This window comes from Apostichopus japonicus, chromosome 1 (genome assembly GCF_037975245.1).
Source record: "Apostichopus japonicus isolate 1M-3 chromosome 1, ASM3797524v1, whole genome shotgun sequence".
Classification (NCBI taxonomy): Eukaryota; Metazoa; Echinodermata; class Holothuroidea; order Aspidochirotida; family Stichopodidae; genus Apostichopus; species Apostichopus japonicus.
In genome coordinates, this window is record NC_092561.1 from 9,743,414 (window position 1) to 9,758,035 (window position 14,622).

General features: G+C 37.4%; 1 long non-coding RNA gene across 2 annotated transcripts in view; it reads left to right on the forward strand.

The window, feature by feature from the left end:
* LOC139966926 (uncharacterized) overlaps positions 1–14,345 on the forward strand; it is a 36,202-nt gene extending 21,857 nt beyond the window's left edge. The window contains exons 1-3 of one of the 2 annotated variants that reach the window (XR_011792796.1): positions 10,171–10,383; positions 11,423–11,612; positions 14,264–14,345. This is a non-coding gene — a long non-coding RNA (uncharacterized lncRNA). Of the gene's footprint in view, positions 1–10,170; positions 10,384–11,422; positions 11,613–14,263 lie in introns of those variants that run through there. The other variant, XR_011792795.1, reaches the window with a different exon arrangement.
* Positions 14,346–14,622: the final 277 nt, after the last annotated feature.

Genomic DNA, 14,622 nt, shown 5'->3' on the forward strand with positions numbered 1-14,622 from the left:
GACAAACAGTCCACCGGTTCCTCCGTCCGTCCCCTCGATTATTAATCTTTTATCTCAGATGAATTTCTTTTCACAATAGATCGGAAAACTAAACTCCTCCTCACCGAAAATATCTCTTCTTATATATAGCGGGGGTTTAATCTCCCGAAAGTTCTTTTCCAGGAATCCTGACGGAGTAACATCGAGAATCATCCATGTCTCGAAGATACGACTGACAGTTCAATGAACGTACAATGAATATAGTAGTTCGTGACACTAACCATTGTCCATATACTAACCATTGTCCATATACTTACCATTGTCCATATACTAACCATTGTCCATATACTAACCATTGTCCATATACTTACCATTGTCCATATACTTACCATTGTCCATATACTTACCATTGTCCATATATTTACCATTGTGCATATACTAACCATTGTCCATATACTTACCATTGTCCATATACTTACCACTGATGTGCATATACTAACCATTGTCCATATACTAACCATTGTCCATATACTTACCATTGTCCATATACTTACCATTGTCCATATACTTACCATTGTCCATATACTAACCATTGTCCATATACTAACCATTGTCCATATACTAACCATTGTCCATATACTTACCATTGTGCATATACTAACCATTGTCCATATACTTACCATTGTCCATATACTTACCACTGTCCATATACTTACCATTGTGCATATACTAACCATTGTCCATATACTAACCATTGTCCATATACTAACCATTGTCCATATACTTACCATTGTCCATATACTAACCATTGTCCATATACTAACCATTGTCCATATACTTACCATTGTCCATATACTTACCATTGTGCATATACTTACCATTGTCCATATACTTACCATTGTGCATATACTAACCATTGTCCATATACTTACCATTGTCCATTTACTTACCACTGTCCATATACTTACCATTGTGCATATACTAACCATTGTCCATATACTAACCATTGTCCATATACTTACCATTGTCCATATACTTACCATTGTCCATATACTTACCATTGTCCATATACTAACCATTGTCCATATACTAACCATTGTCCATATACTTACCATTGTCCATATACTTACCATTGTCCATATACTTACCATTGTCCATATACTAACCATTGTCCATATACTAACCATTGTCCATATACTTACCATTGTGCATATACTAACCATTGTCCATATACTTACCATTGTCCATATACTTACCATTGTCCATATACTAACCATTGTCCATATACTAACCATTGTCCATATACTTACCATTGTGCATATACTAACCATTGTCCATATACTTATCATTGTCCATATACTTACCATTGTCCATATACTTACCATTGTGCATATACTAACCATTGTCCATATACTTACCATTGTCCATATACTTACCACTGTCCATATACTTACCATTGTGCATATACTAACCATTGTCCATATACTAACCATTGTCCATATACTTACCATTGTCCATATACTTACCATTGTCCATATACTTACCATTGTCCATATACTTAACATTGTCCATATACTTACCATTGTCCATATACTTAACATTGTCCATATACTCACCATTGTCCATATACTAACCATTGTCCATATACTAACCATTGTCCATATACTTACCATTGTCCATATACTTACCATTGTCCATATACTAACCATTGTCCATATACTAACCATTGTCCATATACTAACCATTGTCCATATACTTACCATTGTGCATATACTAACCATTGTCCATATACTTACCATTGTCCATATACTTACCACTGTCCATATACTTACCATTGTGCATATACTAACCATTGTCCATATACTAACCATTGTCCATATACTAACCATTGTCCATATACTTACCATTGTCCATATACTAACCATTGTCCATATACTAACCATTGTCCATATACTTACCATTGTCCATATACTTACCATTGTCCATATACTTACCATTGTCCATATACTTACCATTGTGCATATACTAACCATTGTCCATATACTTACCATTGTCCATATACTTACCACTGTCCATATACTTACCATTGTGCATATACTAACCATTGTCCATATACTAACCATTGTCCATATACTTACCATTGTCCATATACTTACCATTGTCCATATACTTACCATTGTCCATATACTAACCATTGTCCATATACTAACCATTGTCCATATACTTACCATTGTCCATATACTTACCATTGTCCATATACTTACCATTGTCCATATACTAACCATTGTCCATATACTAACCATTGTCCATATACTTACCATTGTGCATATACTAACCATTGTCCATATACTTACCATTGTCCATATACTTACCATTGTCCATATACTAACCATTGTCCATATACTAACCATTGTCCATATACTTACCATTGTGCATATACTAACCATTGTCCATATACTTACCATTGTCCATATACTTACCATTGTCCATATACTTACCATTGTGCATATACTAACCATTGTCCATATACTTACCATTGTCCATATACTTACCACTGTCCATATACTTACCATTGTGCATATACTAACCATTGTCCATATACTAACCATTGTCCATATACTTACCATTGTCCATATACTTACCATTGTCCATATACTTACCATTGTCCATATACTTAACATTGTCCATATACTTACCATTGTCCATATACTTACCATTGTCCATATACTCACCATTGTCCATATACTAACCATTGTCCATATACTTACCATTGTCCATATACTAACCATTGTCCATATACTAACCATTGTCCATATACTTACCATTGTGCATATACTTACCATTGTCCATATACTTACCATTTTCCATATACTTACCATTGTCCATATACTAACCATTGTCCATATACTTACCATTGTCAATTTACTTACAATTCCTTTTTATTTACATTGTGACAACCCAAGTCTTGAAAATAACTAAACAATTAGCAAAAGGCCAGCCAAATTTGCTCTAACCAAAACAACTGCTTTAACTGGAAGCTATAGTATCTCTCCCTTAATGTTTAATGATCATACCATAGATGTTAATAAGGTTAAAAGCTTAAATCAAATTTTCTTCAAACCTAGCTGGCATGGATTTATCGCTACTGAAGTTTGGCATTGTACTCAGATATTTCCAAAATATTGGATTGCCACAAAATAATTGTTTACATACAATGATGAAGCACATCATTTAAAGTACTCTTCCAATCAAACAAATGCTACAGCAGCATGTTGAGCAAGGAAGTCAAATCGATTAAAGAAGAAAAGACAGAAATAAGATCTTGCAGATAAAAATAATACTGCATCAGCAACACAACAAATATAGCAGAAACATCACACCCTAGCCCTTAATCAAACCAATACCCACCATTCCCCTACAGCCACAATTTCTTATACCTGCCCCCTCATATGCAATAGGAAAATGAGAACTGATAATAGATGAGATAAGACTGCTTCGTTGATACTTACTGTAGATAAGCAAGACTTTTAAGATATTGTTTTATCCCAATCACCACTAGCAGCTACTTTGTTATGTTGTCCATACTTACCATTTATTCACAGTGGTAATCAAATATGTCGCAAATAAAATCACACAACTACAAGAAATACCTCAAGGCAAGCCAAGTTTGTTTTGAGCAACAAAATCAAAATTGTGTTTCAGCTGTACTCTTTGACTTGTAATTGTGTATTTTGGTTTGGGTTTTCACTGATCTGACTCTAAGATATGGCACATACTCAGTACATGGTGAGTTGGACTAGGCTTGGTTTTATACCAAGTGGACGTGCCCTGTTATATGTTACTCAAGACAATAAATATTGTATTAAAAGTAAAGTATATGAACATTGAAATGGTAGGTTGGAATATCTCCAAAGATGGCTTGCCTGCATGGAGGCAATGTTACTGAATTGTTTTGATAGCACTCCTCCAAACCAACCAATGTCACAGCATGTTAGGCAAGAAATGATAGCTAAATAGGAGAAGAACAGAGAATTTAAAAATAAATTACAGATAAAAACAACTATAACAGCAAGAACAATTGCAACAATATTAGAAAAACACGACAACATATTAATTGCAACATATTAATAGCACCATACTAATCAAGTTAACTTTAAATGGCTAATTTACAAAGATAATTAACAGTTCAGTGAAAACTCTTCCTGCATGATTTTCCTGAAATGGTACAAATGGAATATAGTATAATTGCCACCAAACCAGAAATTCCTCTTCGAATTCACAGCCACATGATTGGAGCAATGTCAGTCGGGATTAAATGCCATGATTGCTTGACTGCATGGACTATCCACGCGAATATCATTTCTATAGCATTTCTCCCTTACACAGATTACATGTGTAAATAAATAAGCATAAATGCTAGCCTTCACAAATCCATGCATATACCCACAACATTAATACCCTGATTCTTTGTAGAAGAATCATCGAACATGCGCATAAACCACAGGATGATGTCTGTTAATATCAATCATATCATACAAAGTCCTTAATTAGTTGCAAAGTTGCTAGAACTTTTAAGTTAACTTATTTTTAAATTGTTTTGTTGAATAGGCAGCCAGTAGACTAGGGATTTCAAGGTATCACTAATGTGGCAAACTTTAGATGCGTGGAAATCAACTGAGAAGCACCTTCCATAAGTCTGCTACCTTTCCATGGGACACAGCAGCAAGACCTACAGTAGCTTACACCCATGTCATGAAAGTATTATTCTAACCGAGCTACTTCACCAGTTATTGAATGAACCACTTTGATCATGCTGCAAGTCCCATTGGACATAGGAGTAATGTATATTGCCAGAATGCTGAGTCTGTAATTAAACTGTGAACAGGACATTACCCTGCTTTGTCAAGTCTAAATATTCTATTGGTTCTTGTGAGGCACAATCCATGGCTTGCACAATGGCAGACTGACATGAGAATAATCCATATTCACATTCTCAGCCTGGAACTGTCTGTATACAACTCCTTCACTCCGCCTGCCATCTCCGAGAGTTTCTTCATCTGCAAGACTTGGTTGGAGACAGTTTTCCTGGCAGATGTGCAAGCAAAGGTAGATGCTGGCCGGCCCTGTCAAATACCGAGTTTCCTGCAAAAAGCAAATCAATATGCGCGAATTATGCCAAAATCATGCAGAGAAAATGTAGGTAATGGTTCTAAAGTACAAATGTAATCTTGTAATAAACCGTAATGGCAGCAACATCATCTTTGTAGGTTACATTAGTATCCAATGTTAACCTTTTATTGTAGAGACTACAAGTAAAATACTTAATAAACATTAATGCTTACTAAGAAGGGCAAAAACTTAATTACCTTCATATGTTATGCTTAATATTTCCTTGTTTATAGAAGAAGAAAAAATTCATACCAATGTTTTTTAGTAGATCATAAACTTTATAGTCATTTAGCTATAAAATAATCATTCTTTATCCCAATGAATTTGAGAATTTAAACCTTTGAAAATGAACCATTAAAATTTTTCGCCAAGACATCATCAACTATACTCTTTTAGCTCTTAAATAAATTTAAATCTCTCAGGACAGACTATGTTGGCTCTGCCCTATCGATCAACAGGCCCCTTCGTAGTAACCACCCTTTCATAATGTTTCCATGTCGATTACCTCAGTGCATATTTGGAACAACATTATTCACCATTGATATGTACTTTTTCAGATTAATGAGACATATACATATTAATTATACAACACAACGTTACACTGACTTAACAAAGGCAATCTATGGACCATAATTGATGAATTACAGTTTGACTTGGCCATGGTGAAATGGCCATACCAATATTTAAATGGGTAGTCACAGCAAGAGACTACTGTATAAAAACGACAGCAAGGTGAATTGACATGGTGCAAATTGTCTTGTTGATGATAGAATCAATATGCCATACATTCCCTGGATAGTTTATAACATACTTCCATCTATTTCTGTCTTCGCAAGGGTTCCTCCCAGTGTATATCCATTATTGTTTGCATTAAGACACGGGTAAACATAGGACTTCCCCTCTGTGAAAATATTAGTAAATGTATACTATCTGAGACACTTACATTATGCTGTGTTCAATAAATTATGTATCCCAATGTTGACATTTTGCTACAAAACATCATTTACAGAACTTAACAAAAGCACTTCGAAGAAATATATATGACACAAAAAATAGTATTTGTATTGCATGTGTTACCAAGACAGCAAAGCCATTTTCTCTTTAATTGGTGTGTCGACAGTAAGGAATGGCCTGAACCTCCCTGCCATCTGATCACTTCACTTAATTACCATTTCACCAACCAAACAGGAATAAAGGGTTTCTGTAACTACTTCACCTGCCATTTAATATTCTATCAAGTCAGTAGGCCTATACCTATAACCAACACTATTACATTATTGTAAGTGTGGGATATGCTCAACAGGGGCGGATCCAGGATTTTGAGAAAGGGGGGGGGGGCCGACATCCCGATGGTAGCACTTTAGTGATCTGCGTCCTAGGGGAGGGGTCAAAAAGGGAGGGGAGGGGGCCACAAATTTCCAAGGGGGAGGGGTTGTCCCCCTCCCCCTTGGAAATTTTTGGTTAATTGTGAGTGCTTAGATGCAAAATGGTGAAACATTTCGCCAAAAACTAGAAAAACCAGAAACGTTGCAGACACGCTTTTTTGTGCACATATTTTTTCTCGATAGACACATATTTAACAACGCTCAACAGTGCATGTACAATGGATACACTATTATTGCGTCGATTCGTTTTTTCTTCTCCGCGAAAATTATGACACCAGATTCACCCAAGAAAAAACATAAAACAAGATATATTCAATGAGATAATTATGATATACTCATTAATGAAAGGGGGTGTAGGCGGTTTTACACTATCTAACGCAACGTTGTCGCCAAGAACCTGAAGTATTTTTAAGGGAGGGACCGATAATAAGCGGAAACGGATCACCGACCGAAAAAATATCGGAATTTGTGGACTATTTCTTGCTTGCTATTGTATTAAAACAGAGCACCTATGTGAAAGACACAAATCACATTCTGAAAATTGTGGAAGCCACCCCGTTACCAAAAGCAGTAGTACTTGCTACACTCGATGTCGTCGCCATGTATACCAATACTCCCAAGAGGAGGCATTAGATGTATGTCAAGAAGTCTAATGAAAAGGCGGAAAAAAGCGAATATGGAATAAATAAAATATCTTCCATATCCATGCCCATTCCCAATAATTCCCAATAACCAATTCTATCTACAAAGATCGGTTGCGCCATGGGTAGCCAAGCCTCTCCGGAAATCTGTGATATCGTCATGCATAGACTGGAAAACCAGATTTTACCGACAGATAATAAAATCTTAAAATGGCTCCGCTCTAGAGATGAAATTCTATTGCTTTACGACGGTTCACCTCAGGAACTTGAACAACTAGTAAACAGGTTGAATGAAATTCACCGCTTCTTAAAGTTTACGGTAGAAATATTACACACCGAGGTAACATACCTAGATTTGAAAATCTTCAAAGGTCCAAGGTTTGAAACCAATGGGCTATTAGACACCAAAGTCTACACCAAACCCACGGAAACCTTCCAATACCTCGACAGAAACTCTGCACACCCACTTGCCACTTTTAAAGGCTTCATTAAAGGGGAAGTCTTACGATACGCACGTCTATGTAACAATGAGACTGATGTCTTACAGAAATAGAATGCGTTCACAGAGAAACTGGTACTCCGTAACTATAAGAAAGAGGATATTGCCTCAGCCACGAAAGGTATAAAATTTGAAAACCGTGGGCAATACCTCACTACCAAACATTAACAAAAGGAACCACCAATGGTGTTCAAGCTTACCTATACACCCCATATCAAAACCACGCATTTGAAAAATGAACTTTTGAAACATTGGCACTTAATCTCGCAACACGCGGACAGGGGCGTAGCGAAGGTTTTTTTTTGTTAGGGGGGGGGGGTGGGGGGTGCGGAGGATTTGATTTGCGGACGGATCTGGAAGTGGTGACTGAAATGGGGAAGGGTCTAAGGGGAGGGGGTGTCCCCCTCCCCCTTTGGAAAATTTTTAGTTTTGAAACGTCCTTAGATGCAGTCTGGTGCACATTTTAATTTTTTTTTTTTTTAAATTTGGCACCGTAGAATTTCCATTTCGATATTATTTTTATGGCAGTCGGCAGAAGAAGAATTAATTGGGACCAATTATCGAACTGTGTTTTCTCTTTTACCGATCGTTGAAATAGTGAAACTTCGTGATGAAAAATGTTCAGAAAACTTCCCGGTAATGTGAAATAACTACATTCATTGATATACAAGCGAGAAACGTTAAATATTGTGTACAATTCGTGAGCCGTGTCCTTAAGTTTTCCACGGAGAACGAATGACATCTGCGATGACGTCATTCTGAACAGAGGATATTAACCACACGTTGTCACACGATAGCACGACTCATGGGCTGCGGCCTATACGGAAGCCTTTAATTCCATTTCTTTCACTGAGTTGCTGGCGATTCTGGCACTCGTCTAGCTGAGCCTGGCTACAGTAGCTATACTGACGGCCGTGACATTATCAGTTATTTGCCGAGAGGTTTTTAACTTGCAGGCGTCGGGTGAGTGGATTGGTGAATGAATTTATCAGATGAAGAACTGGAAAATCGAAATAACCGATAAAGAAGCTCCCGTTCTCCTTTTCTCTATTCAGCTTTCCTTCTTCCATCCCCTTCCGCTCTCTTCACCTTTTCTCCTTTTGCCGACAGCGACCAAATTATTGGGGGGGGGGGGTGACACGCCCACACCGCCCGCCCCCCACCCGCTCGCTACGCCCCTGCATGCGGATTTATCCAAACCGTTTCCAAAAGAACCGATTCTAGCCTACAAAAGGGCCCAAAATCTTAAAGATTTACTTGTTAACTCAAGGTTTCATACTAACGAAGAATCAGCTGACTCTCAAGGTTCACACGAAGCTCTTTTACATGCTCTTATAGCTGCACTTTGAGTCCATAAAAACTCGTGCACAGAAAATAGATGCATTTTGAGAACGAGACGCCCAGGCAGAATATAAAATATTCAAAGACTACTACTGATGAAGCTCCTCCTATAAAGTTTGAAAGCAGAAACCGGTCTAGTTGGTCATAAGAACCTACACTAGTCTCTCCTACACACAATTAAACTAATAGGTGCAATTACGTTTCACCACGAGGAGCATGCTATAAGTTCATGTTCCTCGGGCCCTCCCTTAAAAATACTTCAGGTTCTTGGCGACTACGTTGCGTTAGATAGTGTAAAACCGCCTACACCCCCTTTCATTCAGATAATTATGATATACTTGCTAACTGTGCATTGATTTTCCCTGACAGTAATAGTCAGCACTATAGTACTGAGCCGTATCTAATTAATACGTGATGTCGCGTTGGCCTGATAATTGCCTTAGTTTCAAATTTGAATAAAAACGATCGCGTTTCAGGGAAGAGCAGCTGGATATATATTAGGCTTTTCTTTCACCAAGTTATGCCTATTTTTGGAATTTGAAGTACTCCCACATAAAAAAACGCAACTGATTTCCAAAAAGGGGGGGGGGCCGGGGCCGGGTCGCCCCCCTGGATCCGCCCCTGGTCGTCCAACCTATAACAGTGACGTCATATGTTTATTGTTTATTCGTTAAGTATTACCTCTTTTAGCATCCAACAACTCTTCAAGTATTCTAGGGACATTTCTTTACAACATCCAACCAACAAACCTTGTTTCTAAATAGGTTTAGTAACATTTAAAAACTATTATCATGTTGCTGTGAATAGTCGTTGCTGATTTTCAATGTAGCCCACCCTTCGTAGTGAGGTAATTTGTTGTTTACACGCAAGATAACATCTTTCCAAGCATCCAACAACTCCTAAGATTATCTCAGGACATCCCTCTATACCTGTCAACAAAAATATCTTGGTTCTAATAAGTTCAAGACCATTTACATGCCGTTTTCGTGTTGCTGTGACAAGGAACTGCTTTGTTGTAATGGTCGTACACCGTATATATGTATATATATATATATACATATATATATATATATATATATATATAAATACATATATATATATATACTGCTCATGCGCACAAGTGCAGTACCAGTAAACTTGTAAGGCGGTTTGGTTGTTGGTCACTGACGATCGATTGTAAAGAGCTATACAGGAATGCATCACATCATTGTATCTGAAAACATCGAACTGTCAACAAGAACAAAAGTATTTTCTATTTCACTCAACCCAATATTTCGGGGAAAAAAAAGCTTACAATGGCCGCTAAGTTTGTGCTGTATATTTTAACTACCTCTTATTGCTCATAAAAAAATCGAGTTTATCATTGTAGGTGAGTAAATATATTTATTTGTGTATGTAAAATCCTTCGTTTTGTTCAAAGCCACGACACTTGGAATTGGGGGAATCATGGCTACTAATGCTTTATAAAGCTTGATATCCTGCGGGCGTGCATGGTGCAGCCATAGACGGCATTTCGTGCACGTGGTATGTCTTCTGCCCCAACCCCACCCCACCCATCTGAAACAAGTGTCGGAGACCATGGCCAAATTATGTCATACAATGACAATATGCCCGCAAGCTAATGTCATGTAATTTCACCCGTTTCTTGTTAATCGGCATTTAAAGGGGTATGCCGGTGGCTGAAGTAGATTGTTTAAATAGTTGCTGGAATTCTTGTTGTATTTTTTGGTCAAACATTATATCATCGTATATGGTTTTGGGGCAAAGTTATTGTTCAACTGTTGTGGTATATTGTAAATGCATTTAGCGACAGCATAGTCCACGTTGTCTTCATGGCACTTGCAGCTGTAAACGTTTTGGTTTTGTTTAAGATATATTTAACAGATTAGAGGGAAATGATAATTCTGTAGAGAAAGTTGCACTGTAATGAAATTCCGAATACTGCAGAGAAAATGAACAGAAAGGTAGACTTTCTAAAAAAGTTGATTTTAAGTCCTCTCAAACAGTACTTGAAGGTAGTCACCTAAGAACTACCCCGTATGTGTGAATTGTATGCAACAAGGCAAAGCTCTACAGAGTTAGAACATAATAATATTTTGGATTCTCGGCACCAGCACATAATAATATTTTGGATTCTCGGCACCAGCACACAATCTGAGTAGAAGCTGTGATATAAAAAAGCCTCAGTCCTGCCATTTTATGAAAAACTTCGGACGAAAACCTGCTATGTTTTACTTTCGGCCTTGGGAACAAATGGTTTACATGACGTTTTTCGACTGACAGTGGCGAATATTGATCTCTTTAGGAGAATTGTTGCCTTGTGTTTCTATGTAATATCGTTTTAATATGAACTTTTAATCCATCAAATGGAGCTATTATAACGTTGACATGAATATTACTTCTTTAAGGGCTCAACCTCCGTATTCTGTTCCTCCTGGTGGCATTACTGGTTGCTATGATGATGATCGGACTGGTCTCTTGCGAAGACGAAGACGAGGACAATTTTGAGATGTTCGCACGTAGAGGGAAGTGTTGTCCCGCAGACGATTGTCAGGAGTGGTGTGCCTGCTGCCGCGACTGATTTCCAAGATTGCAATGGTAAAATTGCACCTTAATGTTTCACCATTTCGTAATATAGCGTTTGAATATTTTGCACCATTTTCGTATTTTTTACAAGCTTTTTAGTTAATAAACAAAAAAGCGGGCATATATGGCGTAGACGTGTATATATAGTACGAGTGTAACAGCATGACTACGAGTACAAGTAGAAGTTTCTTTTGATTACAGTACAAACATACGACCCCCAAGCACAGATATTAATACATATATAGAAGCATACATATCAAAGCTGCTGACAAACAACGGGCTTTGCAGCGGATTTGAAGGTCACTCGCGCCATGAACAGCGGATAGGGTTACTTCGTCGTAGTAACGAGGTTGATATGAAATCCTGATCTTATCGTCACAATATCTTTCATTTCACCCGATACACACAGAGAACACAGTAAACATCTTTTTAAGTTTTGTACCAGCGTAAAAACTGGATCGTGCTATAAATCAGTACCAAGTGCTATTAGGATGACAGTCAAAATATGATATACGATATGTGTAATCCCAACAAATCCAGTTTGATTGATTTGTCGGCATCAAATATAATCCTCGGTTTTTACATATTAACCTAACAGCACTTGCTAACGATTTATCGTATTTATCAGCACGATCCAGTTTTTACTGTGGTACCATTTTTTTAAAAGATTTACGGTAGTTATTGTAATTTCTCTGTGAATCGGTTGTCCATTTTCACATATAGAAACACTTGATACACCAGACTAGCTCGAATGTTTTGAGCAAAATTTACATTAGTTGAAATGAATTACAACTCACGAATATTTAGACGCTGCTTACACTGTTGTTCTTACTTTTTGAAAATTAAGTATCCTTGCATGTTCTCAGATGTAATTACAATCTTACGTTAGGCCCTTAACTAGATACAAAACCCAGCCATCTATAGATTGCTCACCATGATAATTTTGAATAGACCGAAATGTAGGGGAGACGGATAAACATAAATGTTTGGGCCCCTGGGGAGCAGGTACTCCAAGGTGGAGGGGCACCAACAATTATATATACAGGGGCACTAATAATTAAAAGAGGGGCACAATACTCACGTAGTGTTATACTTGTGAAGTTTTTGTCCACAGGATGGTGGAAAAAATTAAGGGTGTGATGGGGTGGAAGAAAAATATTCTAAAAGTGGAGGAGGCAAGCCCCTGGGCCCAGCCTGGCTACAGGACTATACTGGGAAGGGTTTAATATTCAAATGGAGCCTAATAACCACCTTAAGCAAATACTCACTAATTGACACAGACTGATATACACTGCACAGTCATTTTGAAGTAAAACGTTTCTTGGCAATGTCAGTCTCAAAAGCGAGTGAAGCTCAGCGAAAGATTTTCGAAAATTGCTGCATTTTTTTTTAACTGAAAGGTACCTCACAGTAATAAAACAGCCAAGATGCCATTAGAAAATAGATTAAAACACACTCATATACCATCTGCAAAACGATATTGGATAGAACTTCCCAAAATAACTTCTCTGTACTTTCTGACTAATTTCATTGGAAGTTATCAGACTGTCCAAATGAAAACTGGTATACATACTTGCAAAATAAAGTCAGAGTGGAAAAAGTCTCTAAAATATCCAACCTCCCCCATCCCCCAATTAAATGGTTATAGACTTTATTTTAAAAATATGTCGCATAACAAGGATTGACATGCTGTTTCTATATTTTGTTTACAATGTGCATGCCTTTATTGAAGAATATAAAAGTTACAATGGAACAAAAGGCACCATCATAGATGAAAAGCCTCTAAACGTGTATTGCAGCATTTTAGTAGTCTGCCACGATACATTAGTTTAGATAACCATTACTCAAGTTGATTTCTACTTTCCTATCCTAGCAATTGGATATTGCCTAGGCCTATAGGTGCTACTGTAATTTTAATATATACTAGCAGTACATATCGAGTAGCAAAAAACAAAGTTTGTTTTTTTTAAATAAAGAACATATTAAAGATTCCTTTTCGTTTTCCATGACGCATACATATACCCTTAGAAGTGGCTCACAGTTCTGTGTATTCAATAAGTTTATTGTTTTAAGAATTTCTCACAATCTGGAAAATCAACCGCGCACTTCATTGCCTAACGTTTAGTTTCTAGGTAAAATAGTGTGTAGGTTGATGCTTTTGGGTGAGCTGTTCGTCTTCAAATTGCTGCAAGCGACAAGCCAGAAGTAGCTTCTATGTGTTCAAGTTCTGTGGTCTTAAGCAGTAATGATCCGCTGGAGAGCGATCTTGTTTCTCCGCGTGAATGGCAAGGCCAACGTGACAATAAATGATGTCTACTCCAAGAAAACAATCAGTGCATCATTTTCATAGATGTGATATACGTTACAAGGTATTTAGCGCACTCTGCTTTAACATCTGTGGTTACGCATTATCGAACTACGACAAGCCGAGGACAAACGTATCACATGAGCTTTAACGCTGCACAGATGATTGCTTCGAGCACGCATATCGAGCACGCATATCGAGCACGCATATCGAGCACGCATATCGAGCACGCATATAGTAGACAGCCGTTACAGCCCCGCTGGTTTGCCGATACGCGTGACATTAATTTCTTAGAATGTTTTTTTACCCAACTAATTTTTTTCACCTCTCAACAGATTTTGTCTTTTTCAACCCACAGTCGCAAGTTTCCTGGACTTTCTCTCGCGCCAGTAAGAAGCTTCTCCAACAAACCACAATCGTTAGCAGCCGGCTAGTTGCATGTTATGCTAGAAAAACACCATCGACGTAAATTGAAATATCATATTAATTAATAAAATAGTATTTCCTTTTCTGTTCTCATGCAGAATCTGATGTATAGAGTAAACCTTGTTTTCCATGTTGTATGTTATCCGTAAATATGCATGTTAACAACGGGTATTTTACAAATAAGATGGTTTTGTCAATCGTAAAGAACTGGTGAACATGTTTAACTTCTTGTAGATTTATTAAGTCACTATGCAAATTTCGTCTTAGAAATTTAAACCACTACTGATAGGT